Below are 24100 nucleotides of genomic sequence, written 5' to 3'. Positions count from 1 at the left end.
GTATCCGTTTTACTTAAGAGCATGGCACAGAGAAAATTTAGTGACACCAGATTCGTCAGTTTCATGAGTAGAAGTTTACAATAACATAATGTCAAGTTTATTTGTATTTCAAAAACAAGAGAAAAAACACATTGCCTGCGCTGCATAAGAGATCAATTACATGTAAAATGGGAACCACATTAACTACCACCATTAAAACATACAACACATTCACAATGCATTCCCCGTGTTTTCCTGATGAACCTGTGTAACCAAGGTTTTAAAATCTTAGTAATACTTCTTTGTTTAGGTAGATGCAATCGAATCATGTGACCTACAACAAAGGTCCCAGAATGAAACGGTTTATCTAAAGTGTTGTTTTCGAAATGTTTTCATATCAAAAAATGAATGTAAAAAAATAAAGGCAATATGACATGGGTTAGCACTTCTTTAAATGAAAATACACTTCAAATTAAAATAAGCAAATAATAATTATCAGTATGTGTCTTTATAAATTTTGCAAAAAGTGGGTACTGACAGTAGAAGCTTTCCTTCTGTACTTGATGTCTAGTATTTATCAGTATGTTCTGAGTTTGTAACGATATTCCTCCTGCATAATGTACTACCAGAGTACATATAGTAAGTCCCATGTGCCTTGGTATTGATCAGTAAACTACAGGCCTTCATATGCACACCATCTGTCCCCCAAACTGTATAAAGTGGGAGATAAGATTTTCTGGTGTGGCAGGAGAATTGCTTTGACAATTTAGAAACTAAAATGACATGTGGGTGGGAATAATCTCCTCGCAGGGTGTCAAATAAAGATAGTAAAAGGAGAGAAGAGGAGAACAATGGAAAAGGAAATTAAGCAATGCCAAGAAGCATGGCATCTTTGCTTCAAAACCAGGGAAACTGCATTTATTAACAATAACAAACATAGAGAATAGGCCTTATTCAATACTGTTTATAGTGTTACTTTTGACTAAATAAATAAAGGTATAGTATTTATGAAACCTATACTATCTGTTTGGGGGTTATTTGCAGCATCAAATCACTAAATTATATTTTCTGGATTGTATTATCACACTGAAATACATACCCTATGCATATTTACGACAATAGTAATTCTGTAACATATGTGCAGCTGCTGCCTTCAGTGTATTCCCCATAGAACACCTATACAAGTGTGCAGGATCAGAAACAGACCATTCCTGAGGCAGAGGGACACACTGGAAGTATCTCATTAAAAAAAAAATCAATACATGCAAGATTAGATTAATTACTTCATTTCCATACTTGCTTAAGGAATGTTCGACTAAATCCTTCCAAACACAGGAAAATACAAAAAAAAAAAAAGTTGCGTGATCATGATGATGTGTTCATACAGAATGTCCATGTTTAACTGAAATGAAAAGCAGGCCAGTGTGATTGTGGGTGAGTGAGGACTGCGGCAGTGTGACAGGCTTCTGTTCTCCACCCCCATAGTAACAGAATCACAGCCTCCCAGCAGGACCCGCTGCTCCAGAGCTGGTTATCCTGTTGTGTGAGGCAGAGTGTGACAGCAGAGTAATCCAGATGGATTTGGGCGGTTGACCCTGACATGACATAATACTGTGTCTGCTTTAAAAAAAACTCAACAGTTAGGTCAAACTAACAACTGATGAGGTTTTTCTTAGACGAAAACTTTAAAATCTTCACAACTAACATTCAAATGAAAAGTGTATCTTCTTTCCAAAAATGTGAGAGATTTTTTTTCATTTTTTTTAAACAATGGTTGGTTTATTCTATTTGGCTAATAGTAAAAATAAACAAATAAATACATAAATAAATACAAATTTGGCATGCCATGTAACAGTTATTGGTATGTATCTTCACTAACATACTTGCAGCACATTTACAGGAATAGTAATCTGGCTATGGCTATTATTGTCATGGAAACCAAGCTGATTGCAGCACAATGCCACAAGCGCTTTTCTCTTTGACAAAAAGAGTTGTACATGGATTTTTGGTTCAGGTAAAGGCAGTATTTCCTTGGAGAAATCCCAGGAGCCCCCACCTCCTTACCCTTTCCCCTCCCTGAATGTCTTAATCCAGATATAGATAGACTTCCCTCTGCTGGACCAAGATGGTATTGTACACTCCTTATGTTTTATGTAAAAGCTGAGTTCCTTTGACTAAATCCATGAGCTAAAGTGTGGCCTGCAGATGATATGTAAAACCTTCTGTTGTTGCTATACTGAAGATAATAGCAGGATCATGTCTGGTATGTTCATATAGTGACAGAGTAGAAGAGAAGGAAGACAACGTGTGTGGCTTCAGATAAAACTACTTTTTACAAAATAAAGCCAAAAAAGGTTTTGTGGAATTCACAATAGCCAAACAATTGATGGGGTGTCTACATGGAATACTATATATGCTTATGGTATATTATAGAATCCTATAATATTTAGCAGAACTACTTCACCCAAATACCAAAATAGGATTGTGTATCCTCCCTAACAATTTGCATTTTAATTATCCCACTTGGATTATGTTTAATTAAGACAAACACATAATAATCCATATGCTTTTTTTTATCTCCATGGTACTTGTATGGTATTAACAAAAATTGCATTATTCATAACAAGACATTTTTCAAATGGACACATCTTATTTTTTTATTCTTTTTTTTCTTTTTTTTCTGCAGGTTCAGCGCTTTTTTAACAGAATTATTATGTTCTAGTCAGCACAGACTTAATAAGCACACATTTAATCAAATAAAATAACTAAGTCATGTTTGCCACTGAAGATTAGTATAACAATCTCTAGAAAAGCTCAGCAGATATAGAATTAATACACTTAAAAAATGACAAGATCAGAATTCTTTTGCAGACTTCAAGATACTTGATATTAAAATAAGTAATAGAAAGATGTAATTGTTGTATTAAGTTCATTCACTGTAGATGTTTCTCTTCTAATAAACTAAAAAGAAAAAAGAAACGTTAGGTTACTTACAGTAACCCTGGTTCCCTGAAAGAGAAGACGACCACCAACATACTTATGGAATATGCCTGCCTTAGGTACATATTCACTGAGCTCTTTATATAAGAGCTGCTGATAGGCTCCTTCCATTACCGCCTTCCTTGCAAAGCCAGTAATAGGAAAATAAAAATAGGCTTACACACACAGCAATTCAGCTATGGGAGAAACACAGTCACCATGCCAGGCGGGTGAGCTGTAAATTTGTATTATTATTGTTACCAATAAGGCAGTAAAGGAAACAAAAACACATACACGCACACAACAACAAAGCTGTGAGGGAAAATAGAACAGACACCATGGCAACGTGGGTGAAATGAATTTTTAAGCACACGAGAGGGCTTTTTTTTAGCTGCAATAGGAGAGGAAAACACAAAACAGCGATCGCTGTAAGTTTAGAAACGCAGACTACAATTGCAAAGCGATATAGGCTGATGAAAAGAAAAAGTGTGCAGCGTTTATAGCTGAGTTCACAGAAGCAGAGTTTTTGATTCCAGGGAAGCGGCAAGCCGGCTTCCAGCAATAAAACTGCAGGGGACGAGAGAGAGAGAGAGAGAGAGAGAGAGATAGAGATAGATAGAGAGAGAGAGAGAGAGAGAGAGAGAGAGAGAGAGAGAGAGAGAGAGAGAAAGCTGTTTCACAGGCTCGCTCCCAGCAACTGGACAAGGGTGTCTAGCCTGAACTACATGCAGTCACACAACCGGGGCAGCGTGTAGCCTACAGTGGAGTGGAGCACCTACAGGCAGAGTGCATCAAGACACCGTGTGCACCAAGTACCGCGTGCACCTAGTGTACCGAGAACCGAAGGCACTGTGCAATGCAAGCGAGGCAGGGTGTGAGGAAAGGAGCAGAAAAAAGCTAAAGTTTAGAGCCGCTGATTCCACGAAAGCGGCAAGCCAGCTTTCAGCTTGAATGCAGGGCAACTGCAGTCAACTCGGAAAAGCTCTTTCAAAATATGCTCAGTTGGTAACACATAAGTCTTACCTTACCGTAGGTGAGAGGCAAAAGAGAACATGACTTCTGTAGGACCAAGGACGGGGCCGATCAGCAGCTCTTATATAAAGAGCTCAGTGAATACCTACCTAAGGCAGGCATATTCCATAAGTATGTTTTGGTGGTTAAGGGAACCTTAATTTACTCATATTTGCAGAGCTTATTAAATTAGCTATGTTTATAAACGGATAGCATTAGCTGTAAGCACTTAATTAAGCCAGTTCAGTTCATAAAGGCCACAATGAATGTACAGTCCATTTGCACTTGGCAAATTCAAACCATTTATATAACATTTAGTTACATCGACTTAACAAGTCAATGTATTGCTTTAGTGTTTTTCTTGTTGGCTGAATCAGTGAATAAAGGCAAGTTAAAATGCAGGTCCTGCTGAAACTTCAATAAACATGCATGCACAATATTTCAGAAATAAAATGATCTCACGGCTGCTTTTCAGTCTTCATTAGATTTACTGTATAGTAGCTGGCTGCTCTTACCTATCTGATCCTATATGAGTATTTGGTCATCTTAATTATTCTGTGTCACACAGTAATCATGACACAGTTGCCTAAAACATAAATATTGCATGTATATTTTATAAAAGTGCTACTGATTCACCTCAACTTTAAAATGAAAATCATTGAAAATTATATGCAAGTCAATTCTAAAGTCAACCAATCTTAATGCTAAAAACAGGGATTGACTTTGGTCTGCAGATACCAATGCTTACTGTTCTTGATATTGCAGAGGAACTATTTAACATTATGTCAAATACCCTTGGCAGATCAACATACTGTATGCGTATTATAAGCGGTGAAACAAAACAGCTAGAGCCTAACAAACAGTACTAGTAAGCATATATAGTATACCAAGAGCTCAGAGGAGAACTAACCTCTTCAAAAGAGGAAACCTCTGATCTAAAGGGTCTCCAGTTCCAATGCTTCTATTTGATCCCTTAGGGAAAGAAAATACACTTTTGGTTTTACACTTGTGAATGACACCCAAAGCAACCTACAGGGATCAATTCAGCAAGGACCCTTCCCAATTGTGGTCCAACAAACCCCCTCCAGTTGAATGAAATATAGCTGTGCGAACTGCAGAAAACTAGTGCCCAAAATGCATGGACCAGTGCAGCTAATTAAATGAACCATGTAGCTCTAACCAGCAGGATTGCTACAGGTCAGGGATGTTTTTGTTTGGGATTAGTTCCAGTGGTCTGACTGGTTTCTGAGCTCATTTGAACAAACATTATAACTGAGGAAGAAGAGCAGGATATTGACCAAGATTCTATAGATCAATCTCCATTATACCCAGCTCTGCTTGGTTGTGTGACTATGCTCATGATAATATTGCATGCTGCCTCTTTTTCTTTTGCGATACGGTACTGTGTTGTGTCTCATTTAAGTATAGTATGTTGCAGCACCACCTGTTGGACACTACCGGATATAGCTTTAGAGAGAATAAAGATAGGTTGTATATGTGTTGATTACCTCATTCAATACAACCAGCTAAATTGAGTTATGCGTGTTGCCTTTTATTTTACTGACTGCTACGATTGCTATTACACCACTACACTACATACTGCATAAACCATTGTAAGAGATCAATAATGTAGATGAAAATGGTATCTCAATGGCATAATAATATACAGTTTGGTGATTCATCATTGTGTACACATAACATTTGTAAAATAAAATTTCCTTTCAACAAAACAAAGCATTGTAAAGCAATTTATGCTACATAATGCACACCCCAGAGACTAGCCATTTTATAATCATGACAGAGCAAGAAAAAATAATGACACTGACCAGCCTGGCTTAATCAATTGTACTGGAAACAATTCAGAATTATAGATTGTGTTATTAAAGAATTCTATAGATTGTGTTATTAAAGGTCTAGTATAGTGACTTTTAAGTGAGGTGGACTGTTAGACTGGCACTTGGGTTTATTGAAGATTGCATTTCATCAGTTAGCAGGTAATAACAGAGATATTTATATAAAAAATCATCACTGTCAGCTACTCAGATAAAGCTTGCCCTAGAATACCTGGGAGAAAATTCAAAAGCAGTTGTCTTCAACTGGTGAAGGAGGCAGTGTGGTCCAGTGGTTAAAGTGCAGGGCTTTTAACCAGAAGGTCACCGGTTCAAATCCCAACTCTGCCACTGACTTACTCACTGTGTGACCCTGAGCAAGTCTCTTAACCTCCTTGTGCTCCATCCTGTGGATGAGATGTTAAATCAATGTCCTATTGTAAGTGACTGCATATAATCGACCCCACCTCCCTCCAGAGCTACCGTCCTGTCTCCCTCCTACCCTTCCTCTCCAAAACCCTCGAGCGGACTGTACACCGCCAGCTCTCTGCTTTCCTGTCCAACCACTCTCTGCTTGACCCTCTCCAATCTGGCTTCCGCTCTGCTCACTCTACTGAAACCGCCCTCCTGTCTGTCACCAACTCACTTAAATGTGCCCGAGCTGCCTCTCTCTCCTCTGTCCTGATTCTCCTCGACCTCTCTGCTGCCTTTGACACTGTTGATCACTCTACTCTACTATCATCTCTTGCTGACCTGGGGATCTCAGCTTGAGAAGAGTGGAAACTGTGCAGCTGGATAAGGAACTAATGGAAATGTGGTTAACTTACCCTAACATGCTGGAGACCGGAAATGCAGCAGAAGAGCAAATACTGGAGGTATAAGAAGCAGTAACCTGGAGCAAACCACTGCAACACCTTCTCAAAGATGGATTTCTGTTCATAGGCACATTGTCTTAGCACAAAGCACCTACAGAGACAAAATATGCTACCAGAGATAATCAATATGTCATGTTTAAAGTCAGATTTGACAAATTGAGCCCCTTGTCAGTGCAGCCCTTGTGCATCTGTAGAGCATTGAGGACTGTTAATGGTTCTTTAATGCTTTATGAATACGGCCCTATCTCAGTCATTAATGTATCAGTCATTTGTTCCAGCTGAGACAGCAAAGCTGAACAGCAGCCTATGTGAGTCTTTATCTTTTTGCCATAAACAGCTTGCAAAATAGCACTGGAAAATTGTTAACTCAACACTCAACATTGTCATCCATACAATACTGAATTAAACAGCTTGAACTGTACAAACTGCAAAAGTCAAGCATGCAATGTGCCGTTTTAATTTTCTAAAAATAAAAAAAAATCTTCAAAAAAGCTCAAAGTCTTTTAAATAAAAAAAAGTATTTGTTTACTAGGTCAAAGTTCCAAAATGCATTAACTCAAGGTAGGGTAAAGGCTGCCATTGGCTCATATTAGTAAGTCTCTGAAGAGTAAAGTGGTACTGTTTCAATATGGCAAAGACTTTTCAATTCATTAAGTTGTAGTATTTCAAATAATATACAGTACTATATGGGTTCACAGAATGAATGAAAATGAACCCACTGTGAAGTCCTTACACAATATAATTAATTACATTTGGGGATACCTAAAAGGCAATTTCTAAGCTAGTACTTTCTTATTGAAATCAAGGCATATTGTTACTTAGAAAATTGGTATTGAGTTTCTAAAACTGTTTATAAACATCAGTTCACTAGTGACATTTTTTTCCCTAAGTTTTTATGTTTCCAATTTAGTTTTTCTTCTGAACTGTTTATGTTTGAGTCCATGAAGAAATATATTGAACTACTGCAATGTACAAACTCTTTGATTCAGTAACTGCAGGCGCAACATATTATATTTCTCAGAAAGATGTTCTTCAAATACAGGCTGCATTCAATTCTGCACTTGAAGGGGAGTGGATATTTAATATTACATTTTTAAATTGAATTACTTCATGTGGGATACACTGCATCGAAGACGGGTGTGGGGTCAGCTGCCTAGTGTGCTTTACCTTGTGTAATTACTTGGGATTTAATAATCCATTTATGTTTGCTTCAGTGCAGGAACTGTAACATGCCACATCTGACCCGCGCGTTTTCCCTCCTGCATTCGTCGAGCCAGCCTTGTTGAAGTGACATTTGTGAATCTGAATTAAGTTTGCAAGTGGACAGATTGCACAATTCTGAGTTTTTTTTCCCTCCTCAGATGCCTGTAGGCTATCGCAGGTTTCCATATGTGAGGTAATTATGCTCAGTGAAGGAAAGAATAAACACGGTTTCCTAGAGAAAGGCAGTCATTGTATTTCACAAAGGGCTTGGGCACTAGCTTACGGAGATAAAAGAGGAAAGTGTAAAAGCTTTTGGTGCAAAGTTCACAAATCCTGTCTGCAGTGGCAGAGTTATTTACAACGGTGTAGTCTTAAAAAAGGTTGATTAGTTTTTTTTAAAAAACCTCAAAGTACACACAACATACCCCTTGCATGTCTTTTTAACTCCCATTGGGGATTTTTAAGATGTATTATAAATGTACAACATATCCATTTGTAATTGCAAATAAAATATCCGAAATGCTGTGTTGCAGGCACCCAGTGTGTTGTGCTGAGCACTAGAAACCTTAAAAGCTCCATAAGAAAGTCAGCGACAAAATGTTTCTGGGAATGAGATGCAACCTGCTCTTACTCAGGGCAGTGAGCAAGAACTCATTAGGAGATGTAAATACATTTACACAAAGTGAAAACACAAGGGGCGTACAAAGATAGATAAAAAGTACAGTTAACCAGGGGAGCAGAATTCAGGTAAGATAAATATGATCTATAAGAGACTTCCCCTTTAAACAAACTGTCAATAATCTGTAGAGTATAAAGCATGGTTAGATGCAGAAAAGTCTGTATATTGCTCACATGTTATTGCTTTTTGTTGCTTGGTTCTGGACAGCATGTCTGATGATTGGTGGCTCTCGCAGTAGCGCCACTATAGTTAGGGTTGAGTTGGGTACTCAATGTAAACCTCTAATTTTGCACTTTAATGACTTTGGCGAGGGTTGTCAGAATTGCCCACAAATTTGCATGTTCCACTGACTTGCAATGTTGTGAAAGCGTGGAGAGTTTCATGATGCCACCTTGTGCAGTTAACGAGATCTGGATACCCGTTGTTTTGTAAAAGTTCCCTTTTTTGTGGAAGACAAAGGCCAGCCCTGCAGGTGTTCGCCCTGAGCACACTGGGCGCCTGGCCAGGCTTCTTCAAGTATTCAACTCCAATCGCTTTCTTTTGTGTATTGTTTGTAACAGGTTTGCATCTTGGTTTTTGTCCATGGACGTTCATCTTGTTAAAGTATCGTTGAATTGTTTGCTCGTGAATTTCTTGACCATCTTCTCTCAATTCTTGTGTCAAATCTTTTGCAGTAATCCGAGGATTTTGCCGGCCTGCTCAAACGATTCTTCTTCCAGATTTTGCAGAAATCTTTCTAGTCTTTCACACTTGGAGCTAGTTGCAGTAGTTCCTGTTCTGTGTCTGTCAATAATAGCCCACACAGGGCTTTTTGGTAAACAGTCTTTCTGCTATTTTTCTGATACTTTCTCCTTTTTTGTTTAGTTGTACCACTGCCATTTTGAGATTGTTGCTTACTCTTTAGTTTGAACCATTTTTGTTCCAATTTATTTGTCAGCACTTGATGATTATGTATTTATTTATTCCATAATTATTATTAGGTGTTGGTTTTCAATCATGATAATTGTCAATAATTAGCAACGAATTGGTTTTAATACAAAATATGTTGATTGTCCAAATACTTTTGTCCAAGTATGAAATTAGCTTTTGCATGTTATTTTTCATTTTATGCATGTTATGTAATATTTTTTTTTTTTTTTTTTTTTTTATAAAGCTGAGTCTCTAATTTATATCTTTCAATAAAACAATTATAAATTATAGATGGTATTCTATTGATGCAACCATATAAAATCAGTTTGACATCTTGCTTTTTTCATTTATGTTCAGGAAATAAGAAACATCTCAGAGGAAAAAAGAATATGAAGCCTTTTCTATGAAAAAAAACATTATCCTGAAATGATCACAGTGCATAGGCGGTGCAGAACATGTCTATTAGCTGATACTGCTGCCAGTATGCTGCTAGTATGTGCTATGGGACTAAGTTGGCTGTGGTCACCAAAGGTCAACAAAGCAATTGTGTTCTAATCAAATACTATTTCCATACCTTCTGGACAGGTACAAACCTGCCATAAGGTATTTATGGTCCACTCTCTGTACAATATGACCTGAGAAATGTCATGTCCTTGTGTGTGCTGGATGTCTCCTTGTTTCCTTGGTTCCATAAAACAATGAAACACGAAAGACACATGTCTGTTTAATCACAGTGGTACCATTGAATGCTCTATGAAAGCTAAAATGCATATTTTTAAAGCGTTCATCTTTTATGGATTCTATTTAGCAGCACCATAAAGCCTTGTGTATTATGTTGACACATAGTCTCTAATGTTGTGTAAACAGGATGATAATATTGCTGGGAGATTTCGAAGGGATTACATCCTTTCATCTTTAAGCAACGCAGGATTAATCTGGTTTTATGAAAAGGCAATATTTATATGACATGGCCATTTAGCCTTTTTCAGTGAAAGAGATATGAATAATCAAACAGGTTCCTGTCTGAAGTTGCAACAGGACGACATCTTATTATAATGTGACTTTTAGTGAGGTGCAGTGGTGGACAGTGAAACAGGTTTGCATTTCCTGTGAACTGTAACCCTCATCACTCCACGATGTAAAGGATACACGTGTCACTTTAGAACAGTGATATTCACAATGCCATTCTGCTGCTGGTGAATGTCAAATGTGAACATAAATAGATATTAGACTGTCAGTCAACAAAATTACAAAGATCACCATAACTGTGGCAAAGATAATGCATGTGGGCTCCTGGATGGACACAGGTGTCTAAGCATTATTAAATGCCACGGGGCACTGGAGTGAGTGATGGGCTGCATGGCAGCTTTGGATTTTTTACTCCGAGGGAATGAACTGCTTTCATCATCCGGAGCCTCGGTAAGTCACAAATGGCTATGGAAGTGCTGTCTGTTCCTTTGAGATCAATGCAGATGAAATTACACAATGCTGGGTCAGAGTTTGTCTAAAAGTAAAAGAAGGTTTCTTCTAAAGGTGTTCGCCTCAAACCCAGACCAGGAATACCCTACCTATCTACTGTACCTTGTATGCTACTGTCTGTAACATAAAACCACTATGGTACTCCATATAGTTAGATTAAAATCAGATTAAAAGAATAACAATTATCTACATTAATTGAGGTATAGTATACTCTCAACAATATACAATATTAACCCTTAAAAAATTGAAAATAAAAATGTAACAGGTTTTTGCATGCTCCTAATGTACACTATATAACAAAAAAATCTGTTTGCTATATATATACACTGCTTCGCAAAAGTCTTAGACATGTGCATTTTTCTACTCTGATGCATTATGAGCATCAACAATTTACTCAAAGACTCACTAGTGTTTTCTACTATTATAACAACCTTGACTTGCATAAAGAAGGAAAAAACATTCAGTGAAATAGCTCGCATCACTCGATTTTCAAGATGTGGTATCCGAAGCATAATCAACAAATACAGAGAGAAAAATCATTTACAATTGACAAACCCAGGATTGGAAGACTCAAAAAGCTGTCTAACAAATATGAGCAATACTTGAAGATAATATCCTTAAGGAATAGAAAGAAGACAAGCATTGAATTGACAACAGAACTGGCACAGGTGTCGTTGTCCATCAAATCAACAGTACGAAGGTAACTCTTGAAATCAAGACTCAAAGGATGTGTTGCAGTAAGAATACCTCTGTTAAGAAAGGGGAACAAGACTAAAAGGCTAAAATATGCACAAGAACACAGAAATTGGACTATGGAACAATGGTCAAAGGTGCTTTGGAATATTGGATGGACAACGACGCCTGTGCCTTCTGCCAGTTCATGTTTAATGCATTTCAAATATAATCCGTTTAAACGTGAAGTTTAAAGGAAGGCGTTTGAAAGCTAATGCAGCTCTCAAAAATAATATTGTTTACTCACTATTGTAAACTTTATTCATATAGGTATAGTAATTAATTATTCTGTACATGCCTAACAAAAATACAGGACAAAGAAACCCACATGAAGTCAGTGATTAAGAAGAGACATCTTTTGAATGGAGCATGGAGAGATGGCAGATTACTTCACTGCAGGTAGAAGGTGTTAATCAAAGTCACACACTTCCATAGATATTACACTCATCGGTGTTCCCAGCAGGGCTACTGTAAGATGTGAAGGGGTGGGTTATTTTAATTTCCTTAATTTGTCGTCTTGAAGACCACACTGTTCAGACATGAAGAGGCACAGTTGTATCTGGAGCCTGCAATGTTTCTTTGTAATTATTTTGTAGACAAAATTGAATAGAAACCACCTTCTTTAATTTACTTAAGAGTTGTACCGTAATGTACCGTGCATAGAAAATGAGAGTACTGCCAAAACACTGTTTTTTTTAAAAAAAATTGCTCCGAGGAAGACAGATTTCAATGTATTAAATATTAATTTTAACATATTTAAACGTTGCATTTTAAACACAGAAGAAGCAATTGTAACCGGCAGCTATTACATGAATTAATATGACTGTGTTCGGTTGTTCAGTGCATTTATTGACAATCTGTGAACAGTAGATAAAAAATATTGGATAATTACCAGAGTACCGGTTGTGCTTGTTAATTTTGCTACACATCACAAGAATGTTTCACTGGCAGACAGGATCAGAAAAAGTCTTCCTTATACCAGCTTTGATTGCCTAAATATATTCAATTTGCATGTTGCAACCCCACAGCACCACTAAGATGTACAATCACCTTAACAGCAGCGTACTGTTTTTTTTTTTTTATTATTGCAAACTAAGAAGGAATTATACTAAAATATATGCTTTTAAATAACATTTGTTGTTGACATGTTTAATTCCATTTAAAGGGTGACATATAGTGAATAGTGGGCAGATTAACCATACGATTATTGTGTTTGAAGCAAACACAAAGCTGACAGCTATACAGTAGCTATTTAAATGTTTCCTTTTGAAAATCAAAAGATGCCAGTTTTTATATCTGCTGCAGGTCATTAAAATACTGCTGACAGGAGGAGTCTTTTTTGTTTTAATAAAATCCCTATGATCTAATCCACATTCAAAGCAATCCTTACTCTTTAGCAGCATTTACAGTTAGAGTTGGGCAAGCACTTCTTGCAGGGCTAATATACAGTGTAACTGTGCCTTTTGTTTTGGTTTTACAAAGTTACTTTGATCAATACCTAAAGCAGCATCATCTTACTAAAACCATTGGAGCCATTGCCTATGCATAATTAAATGTTTGTGTATGTGTTTGTGTGTGTGAGGGTTTGGGGGAGTGGGGGGGGGGGGTTCATCATGACCTCTTCATTACTTTTTAAAATGCATTTTGTTCATTATACTTATTTTCAACTAGAGACTGTCTGTAAGAGGGAGAAAAAAACTAACATTTTCACAAAAACTGATTGCAAATGTGAGCGTGGGGTTGAAAGTATCCAAGTGTTGAACCCCATAACCCCATATTAAATCTGGTTAAATAAACAACTCTAAATGTGTTAATAAAGTATTTCTGATTATACATTAGGAGAAAATTGAATTCTGTTTCACTTTCAGTTGACATGGAAGGCAAGACTTGTGGAGAAACATCTGACACTAAATAACCTTCATGCGTTTTTATTTCTTCATTAGAATAATGAATTCTCATGTGCTATATAAACCTGTACTGTACAGTTGATATCTATTATTATTATTATTATTATTATTATTATTATTATTATTATTATTATTATTATTATTGTAAACAAGTATTCTCTATTGGAAATAATTATTACATTTTCCAAGGGAATGTCCTGACAACCCATCATTATTATACTCAGGACTATCTCCATTACTGAGCCAGTGTATGCTTAGATAGCAGGCAAGCCCAGCCATCTAATGCTACTTATTGATTATAATGTTTCTATATGCAACCGAAATGACATATGAAAGAAGACTCATTTCACTGCATGGTAATATTTTTTAATTTAATTTATTTGCATAATGTGAACAAAACATCTTTGAGCTGATTGCTTGTTAGATGTGCTTAATAAATGGAAATTGTATTGTAATTGATGCATTCATTTCATTGTCACATCTGGGATACGGTGCTAGAACTCCCTCTGTCTGTTCCTCAATGTAACAATTGCAGCAACAAAACAGTAAAAGACGGGGTTGTGGGTTCCAAAGACCCCACAGTTCTGCAGTAAATTGACATTATACTGCACATAATTGAACAGCACCTATAAGGGTTATAGAAATGCAGAGTTTGTAACCCTACTGTAACTCCAAACCTCCAGGTCAAACAGGTGGACCATTTGAATGAGTATCTAAACATCCATCAGTCTTTATTCATATGCATCTAGCTTGTAACCGCTACCTTAAAGTTGTTTGTTGTATTAATCTGCTGATCTTCAATAGGCTGACTCAATTGCCCATTCTATCATGTATCTATTACCCCAGGAAGCTATAGGCAGGTAATTACACAGGGCGATCAGTTCAGTAACAATGTGGTATAAGGTTTGGTAGGATCATTATTTAAAACCTGCTGCACTTTAAGGGACAATTTGTTATTTACTTGCAAATTGGTATTAAAAACAGTGTTTTATTTTTTTTTTTTTTCAACTTCATGGTATTTACCGCCTACTGTGGTTTTTATATTCATTGTATTTACCGCCCACTGTTTTATGCATCTGACCCTGACTAGGCCCCTTTAATACCGGAGAAGTGAGTGATTTATATGAAAGCCTAGGCAGAGCATAACGTGACTTTAAGGGACTAAAACCAGACATATTATACTGGTCCTGTAACCCAGTCTCAAGTTCCACAACTAAAAGTGACAAGTTTGGTGAAAATTTTGGTGCTTGGGAATTTAGTTGTCCCTACAGTCAGGCAAACTACCGATAAGCTCTGACCTGCCATTCGGTCCTGGCCGCCTCTCCAGTCAAGATAATTGATGTGCTAAATAATGTAGTGGCTTTGTGATGTGGAGATGAATGACATAGCCAACCAAAGTCCATTTATCTTAGACAGATTCAAAGCCAATCCTTTCTGAGTTGAAAGCATAAAAGGCCACCTGAATCTATCTCCTGACCTCAACCCTGAAAAGAAAGTTGCTCCTACACACTTTCTTTAAAAAATATGAAATGTAAAAACAAATGAGTAAGAAATGGGATATGAAAAGCAACATTCTAAGTGTAAGGTAACATACAGGTAGTGGACAAAAAATGGGTAACACCTGGGTAAATGAGGGTCACCAAGTATATCGAAACCAAGGACTTCCACACAGGTATGGCTCATGCGTTAATTAAGCAAATAACATCCCAGCATGTTAAAAATGCTGGATAGGCCTGGTTGCCTATAATTATGGCTAGCATGGCTGCAAGAGGAGACCTCAGTGACTTTGAAAGAGGGGTGATTGTTGGGGCGCATTTGGCAGGAGCTTCAGTGACCAAGATAGCTCAACTTGCTGATGTTTCACAAGCAACGGTGCCTAAGGTGATGTCGGCATGGAACTCCGAGGGAAAGACATCATCAGCAAAGGGCAACAGTGGGTGGACGCGCATACTCCAGGATCGTGATATCCGTGCATTCATTCGAAGTGCAAGGCAAAACAGGCGAGCAACTACAGATCAAATGACTGCAAATTTCAACCTGGGGCGCGAGCAGCCAGTTTCATCAAAAACGGTCCGCCGAGAACTCCACAGAGCGGGATACCATAGTGGCCCAACGCCCTATTAAGTGACTTTACATTGGTGTTTCCATTTTTTTGTCCGCTACCTGTACATTGACAGTGAATACCGACAAATAAACCAATTATGTCTCTCCATATGTTTGTAATATGTACTGTATGTTGTAATCTTTGCAATGCACTCTTGTGTATTTTCAGCACACATTTTATGACTGGACCGGTTTGTGCATTGCAGTCTTGAGGAGTGAAATTCTGAAAACGAGAAATGTTGTCATAAAAAGGCTCCCTAACCATTTCTTATGCATACTGCTAGCTTAATATCCACGTGGCTGATTCTGTTGTTTGTTATGCATTCGGGACTGACATCATTCCGCACAACTAAGGCAGACAGTGTCAAATCTGCAAAATGGGGCGTTATAGGAAACATTATTGGATCTCAATAAAAATAAATGAGTGCATCTAATGTTAATAGACTTTGATAAAAAAAATAAGTATGATTTACATCTAATTAAATTTGTAATCTAAATTGTAAATTAAATATGATATGGCATATTACATTTGAGGGACTGGCTCCCAAGATGACCAGTAATTAAAGATTATCTATCTTTTATGCATCTAGTTATGCATCTACTTTTTCTAATTTGTTCAGAAGCAATCGGTTTCAGGTTAGCACAATTACCATAATCACATACTGTATTCTCCTTATGAAATAATTCTTGATTAAACTATAATATATGATACAACATAATGTATTTAACTACACCCAAAAGCTTACAGTCTTACAGTGCATAATAGTCTCTGAGCCCTACGCCTCTTGTTCAGTAAATCTGGAGACAAACCTGGGTAGTTAATGCTTAATAGCTTCCTCATCATTCCTGTAGTGACCCTGCTCATTTACAGACAGAGCTTTCCATGCACCCTTTTCTATCAGCACTTCTCTTTCAGAAGCAATTAATACATCTGTTGGATGATAGTTAATTATAATATTGATTGGCTTGTTTCAGAAAAAAAAGGGTGCACTTGTTGAATTAGTGTGACAGAGAGCGATTGAATCCGAGTCAACAATCTCCCTCCTGACCTGTGAAGGCACGGTATAACAGGAACAGTGTGCCCCGGACTGGATGGTTTGATAGTTCATTCCAGGGTCAGTCATAAGTCGGCCATCCAAAAAGGGGGCGAAGCCACAATACTAGAAGTCAGCGCCTTGCTGCAGAATGCTAGGTGTCAGTCATGGATTGGAGGAGACGTGATTGCACTTGCTACCAAAGGGGACGTGACTGAAGGTATATCAGGGTGTGTGGCCGAGCGATCTGTTCTGTCGTTAGCCATCGTAGATGGCTAAATATCCGGGAGCTGTCACTATTCAGCCAGCATCAAACCCGGACTGCACTGCACCACTGTTAGTACTATTTCATGTATTCACAACACCACTTGCACCCGGAGCACTCACTGTTGCACTGGTGTTTTAAAGTGTGAGTTTATTGTTATTATCATTTCAGGACTAAACCCTGTGGTTTTACTGACTATACACATTGTTGTGTATAGTCAGTGTTATTACTTAAAAGCCATTAATAAAGCTTTGTTATTTACCATTGAACTGTTGTTGGCCTGTTGTTTCTAGCACTGCATCACCTCCACACCTGTGCACTACAAACCACTTTGCCACAATTAGTCTGTGTATTCACATTGACCAAATATAGTTCATAATTTGACTGTGGGGTCTTTGAACACACTAAACCATCCCTGATCGTAAACAGTTATTCCTACATAAGATCATTAATAAATGCCTCATGAATGTTAATTAAGTGGTAACAACCACTGAAAAAGGTAAGGTGAGTCTGAACTGACTCCTGCTAGATGAAATAATTGAAAGCTGTGGCAAATAAGTATGTGATAAGAACCTTGAAAACATGAACAAGTTGAAGACAGTATTAGATTTCATTTGGAATATTTCTAAAGAGCCCTGGAGAGTGGGGTGTCTGACTTTTTTCTGAGATGTTTTGGTATTCAGACTACCAATGTCCTCGTGTATAAGTAGCCCACATAAACAAAACATACAGCTCTGCCTCTACACAGGGACACCTTGCAGTAAGAGTTTTCAAACAAAGACTGCATAGGACAATGGGCATTGGGCCCCATGGCCTTTGGCAATGTCTTATTCTACCCCTTGAATCAGGAGTAATTCCTATACTAGCCATTAATCCCTTTAAAAACACTACAACAGCCAGTTAAGCACTACATATTCTTTTGGTCATTGATTTACAATGGTAGACTTTAATGTGCGTAGACTATTAAATGGACTTAAAGCATAGGATATGCTAGTAATTTAGTTATTCAAAGAATACATGTATGATTTTTGTATTCATACTGTAAGAATCTTGAATCATGAATACTGAAAAGAATAAAAAAACATTTTCAAATTTCTACTAATATAACCAAGTCATCTTCTTGTTGCCTCTGGGTCCCTAAAAATACATTTAAATTCTATTTCTATCAGTAATTCAGACTCAAAAGTGACATGCATCCGGCTTTTTATACAAAAAAGACATTTGGATCACCATAATTACACAGTAATGCTATGAATTTTATTTATTGAAAAGTGAGATAGCATAATTTTTTTTCTTTTTTACTATGTGGATTTCGGCTCATGTTTATTTATAACTCCCATTTTCTGTAAGGTTTTACTGTACTACATAACCAAATACAATATGAAATGTAAAAATTCTAATAACATTGCTCTGGTTCCCTAAAACATGATACTGCTTGATACCACTGCTATACTGTAAGCCTCTTGTACGCCAAATGATTATTTTACAAGGTGATATTACTTTACCTATCAGTCAATTAAAAAGAAAGCTTGAATAAATCTTTGCCAGGTCTAAGACACTGTTGTAGTATATTAAGAGGGCTAACTAATAGGAACCTGGAATACCACAAATCCAGTCAAAGTTTTTTTCCAGCCCTGAAGTCTCTAAGTTCTTAACAATACAAGTTTTCTTATTGTTTTCTTATTTACAATGTTTGCATGCATGCATTTGTAAGTCATGATTTGCAATGATATTTATTTTGCAGCTTGTCTAGTTCCTCCCACTCCTGATGATTACATTTGTGAAATTTTGGCTGCGCCAATCAATTTTATTAGATTTATTATAATATTTAACCATTAAAGAAATCCTTTCAGAGGCACCATATCGTAATTCTACACCACATGGGTGAAATTGAAGTTCAGGTAACTTCTCCACCTGCTTTTTAAATTGAAATACGTTTCATTTTAAAGGCCTGTGTTTGTTAACAGTGGTCCTTTTTATTTGTTTGTTTAAATTTGAATTTATTTTCAGGAGTCCATGATGTGATTTGGGTTGCTACGGTTGAGAGATGACAGGATTATTGGAAGGGTGGTATGTTTGGGAGTAGCATTCTGCACCCATGTCCAGCCTATAGCATTACAAGTATCTGCTGCTTTCACTTTGCCCACAGATTTACTTTCACAGGTTCTGACTGTGGGAAAGCGAGGGTGGTGTCAGGACATCCTCTGCTTCTGGAAGAGAGTTGAGCAAAACAAGTATGTTGATAGAATGTTCCAGAAATGATATAATGGTATCAATATAAACAGAAAGTACAAAAGAAACCAGAAGTTAAAAAATATGAGTAATAATATAAGACAAACGTCAATATAATATTATACAACACAGCCAACAACTGTTATTAACTTCTCTGTGAAATGGGAATAGTATTGATTATTTAGCTAAAACACTGCAGAGTTTAAAAATGTAAGTCAACAACTAGTTGGAATTATAAATGCAGTCAAAGAGCTCTGCTAAAAGCTGTTCAATTAATTGGGTACAGATCAAAGACAGCAACATTCTCCAGTCATTTTACAGACTGCAGAGGAAACTCTAAAAGCTTTTTCCAAACTCCCAAGAATGAAAAAAACAATTATCGGAGCCACAAATTGCTATGACAATACTCTAATTCTGTTTTTGTTTTGTTTTTTGTGGGGGTAGGTTTTTTGTCTCGTTAATTTGAAGTTCTCTGGAATTGTTTTGTACAGTGAATTATGGTTTTCTACAACTGAATTATCCAGCGTTCCTCATTATATGACTGAAATTGTTCTGTGTAATAAAGGGCGGAAGTCTAGGGCATGTCTTCAATGCTGGAAAGGATAGAGAAAATGCAGTGCAAAGCACAGGAAAGAAGAGTAAATCACAGATCAGGGTTAAGCATAAGAAAAGAATGGTGAAATCCAAATGCAATGCACAGAGCTGATCATGGTTACAAGGGGCAGTCCCCATCACAGACACCCAATGCATTTTGACACAGCATCTTTACTGCAAGGACATTAACACAATTCCTGTGTCCCTCACCTAATATGTACTGTCGTCACTTCATAGATCTCACATTCTCCTATACAAGATGCACACATTATTGTAAAATATTATTTTATTATTTATTTAAAATTATTGATCACTCTTTGCAAATATCTCAATGCAGCACTGCCACCGTGTTATTGCATTCTATTTCAAGAGGTCACATGAACAATACATGGTCATTGAAAAAGCAGTGATAGGTTATTGAGGAATTCTCAGAAGCCTCATGCTTTGGCTCTCCTTCTCAGTACCATAACCAAGCATTGCTTTTCTTATGACTCACATCTTAAAAGAGGCTAGAAGGATAGCAGTGCCATATTAAAAATGTAATCCCAGATAAAGTTGACTACCATAATATAATATGTTTTATGCAAATTGGGCTTTTGTCTTTTGGTATACCAGACATTGGACTCTAAACCTGAGACCGGCATTCAATCTTCGTTTACTACTCTTTATTGCAGGGTTCCTCCATTTCATTCCATTGTGATTTATTCCAGCCAGTTCCTTATTTATTAGACCTCAAAAGATCAATTAAATAATGAAGGACCTGGTTTGACAAAGTCCTGCAATGGAATGGAAGAGCCAATGTTGCTCACCTTTGCTGTATTGTGTTGAGGACACTGACGTTATGGCGAGCCAAATTATCATTTAGAGATATCTCGAATTGCATTTAAGATATCTTGAAATATTCAGAGATATCTGTAAATCATTTACAGATATCTTTAAATGAATATGAGATATATGTAAATAAACCCTTAAAAATGAAACAGAGACATCTGAAATAGATGTACAGATATCTTCTAATAATGTTTAGCTAGCATAGTACGCCAAACTGTCATTTAGCAATATCTTGAAATAACTTCCCGTTCATTTCGTGATATCTATAAATCATTTGAAGATATCTTGAAATAACTTCCTGTTAATTTAGTGATGTCTCTTAATCATTTAGAGATCTCTTGAAATGAACAGGAAGTCATTTTAAGATATCTCTGAATGACTTCCTGTGGAAATGCTCTGTTCTGAATAGACTTCTTGTCCATTTAGAGATACACCACCCACATATATCGCGGGTGTCGGGGTCCAATACAAATCTGCTATTTATCGAGGGCCACGATATAGCAAGAGACCCATAGAAAAACAAATAGGCTAATGACAAATACTGTACAACCACTCCCTCAGTTTATCGTGGGTGTCAGGGTCCAATATAAATCCTCTATGCAACCCGCTTTTTCTCATTTTTCGTATAAAAAGCAGCACACCATTTTAATTCGTACTGCGGAGGGTACTGTCAAGCCCCTCTTGAGGTGTCGTGGGCTAGTCGACGAAACACAGAGGACGGAAGGTGCCCACTTGAAGACCCCAGAGATGTACCCTGCTTAGCTTAATCCAGACGGTTGTCATGCTGATGCGCTGGGGAAACGGCACTGTGTTTGATCCCCGGAGTCAACTTCGCAGCCGTTGTGTGTACTGATGCGCTGGGGAGGCAAAATAAGCTGATCCCTGGAGCCAGCATTACACTTCAGCCATCAGTACCAGGAAGAAGGATATCTACATCATCAGATGGAAAGAAATACAAATGAATGGAGATGCAGATGGATCACATTAGTTTACTGTAAAGCTACGTCTTAGTTGGTGCTTATCTTGGCGAGAGCCGAGTTCAAATCAGCATGAAATTTGAACATCTACTCTCATATAATGGAAATCAATCTTCTCATCAACTTAAGTCTCCAATTAATTTCATGAATCTTCCTCTCCAAATGCCCAAACCGCTGAATTGAAATAATCCATTCCCAACATAGGAGGCTTGATACTAGGGAGCTGACGTCACTGCCCTGTGACTTTTGCTAGTGCATTGCTTAGAAAAATGCTTCAGCAAGTAGATAATTAATTTGCTTTGTGATATTGTGCAATGCGTGTGTATATGATAACAGTACGATATTAATGCTTTGTTTTTAATTGTTCTGTATATTTTAGTTTAGTACAAAATAAAACGAACAGTAATTCTAAGTGAAATTGTCCATATATAGTGCAGCTAAGGCATACGCAGTTAGAATGAAAAAATGGGGAGCCAACTCCAGAACCGCAATATATCTGAATCAGCAGTATAGCGAGGGCCGATATAACGAGGGGTGGGTGTATCTCTAAATGAACAGGAAGTTATTTAGAGATATCTCTAAATGATTTAGATATATCTAAAAATAATTTAAAGATCCAATTAAAGATACCTATAAATAATTTTGAGATATCTCTAAATGTATTTGAGTTATCTTAAAATGATTTAGAGATATTTTTAAATATTTGAAAACATCTTCAAATTTTTGGGGATATTTGGAAATTATTTAGAGATATCGTAAAATATTTAGAGATATCTATAAAGTAAATTGAGATATCTATAAATGATAATTTAAACATCATCTAAACATTTCTTATGTATTTATATAACATTTTTTTTCAGACTACTTTAGTGCAAGTGATTAATATTTCTTAATATGCACATGCAGTTCACGCTTATTATTGTGTATAACATATTATTGATAGAAGCCTTATATTAATAAACCTGCATACCTTATTTAAGATTAACCTCATAGCTTGACTGTTTCTCAGAAACCTGTTAATAGGCAATTAAAGATATTCAGCTAATTAGCAGCACACTAATATTGTTTGTTTGATCTAAATGTCAACCATTATGTATCATGTATAATCAATCCATCTTGGAGGTGGGTTGAGATATTTCTTTTTGTCCTCAATTTTTTTTTAAAGAAAAAAACATTATTACAATATTGAAATACTTATGTACAGTACATGTTAATTAAATTAATTCCTTAATGCTGTAAAAATGTTTGTATTATAGACATTGCAAAACACAGCCCTGTTAACTCCAGCAAAGATTTACCTTAATGATTAGAATCTAGTGTTGATGAAAAAAATGTTAATTAGCAACTACAAATGTTAAGATAATTAGTTATATGCAAATAAGGGTAGAGGGATTTGATGCATACCTAATGTTTCTTGTTTTTCAAATACATAAAAAATAGCTCTCAGTGTTTTTTGTTTCTTAAATAGAGATTGGAATGCATTGTTCTATTGAATGTGCATACAGTATTTTCTCTCTGCTTCAGAGGGCTCAGTAGAATTTAGCTAAGCAGCAAAACATTTTTGACATTTTATAATTCAAATGTTAACTTTATGTACCATCCTCTGTACAATAGAGGGTTTGGTAGACATTAGCTGGTCATGTAGGCAAAAGCTTAGTCAATTAAATGGTGCCATTCAGGTAAGGGTGAACGTGTGGTACTGTGCTTGACTGCCTAGGGCCATTCCAGCTATAAGTGTGTGTGTGTTGTCAGGATATCAGGACCCTAGCTATTGGGGTGGGTAGTGATTGGTGCTTTTTAAATTTACTAATTTACAGGAGACTGGTACTATTTATTGCTAGTGATTGTTGCTACCTATTTGAAATACTATGTGGTGTTAATGATTATAGATATCTATTGAAATGTTATTTGATGTGATTTAATGATTATTGATATCTATTGAAATACTATCTGTTAATTGTTGATTCCTGCTGGTTTTTGTTCCAACTGTACCCTAATTACTTAATTGGACCAATGAAGTGCTTATTAGAATCTTAACTGGTCCAATTAATTTAGAGTACAGTTGGAACAAAAACCAGGAGGGACCGGCCCTCCAGGATTATTATTATTATTATTATTATTATTTCTTTATTTAGCAGACGCCTTTATCCAAGGCGACTTACAGACTAGGGTGTGTGAACTATGCATCAGCTGCAGAGTCACTTACAATTACGTCTCACCCGAAAGACGGAGCACAAGGAGGTTAAGTGATTTGCTCAGGGTCACACAATGAGTCAATGGCTGAGGTGGGATTTGAACCGAGAACCTCCTGGTTATAAGCCCTTTTCTTTAACCACTGGACCACACAGGATTGGACACCCCTGCTCTAGGGGATCGCTCACCTCTATATAAAAACTAAAGAGTGTGGCGTAGTCATGACTACAATGATTACCTGCCGTTAACTGTGATAGTAATGATGGCATTTAAAGTCAATTAATACAAT

The sequence above is a fragment of the Acipenser ruthenus genome, chromosome 10 (genome assembly GCF_902713425.1).
Source record: "Acipenser ruthenus chromosome 10, fAciRut3.2 maternal haplotype, whole genome shotgun sequence".
NCBI classification, from domain to species: Eukaryota; Metazoa; Chordata; class Actinopteri; order Acipenseriformes; family Acipenseridae; genus Acipenser; species Acipenser ruthenus.
The sequence above is the reverse complement of the archived record's forward strand: the minus strand, read 5'-3'. Positions refer to the sequence as shown.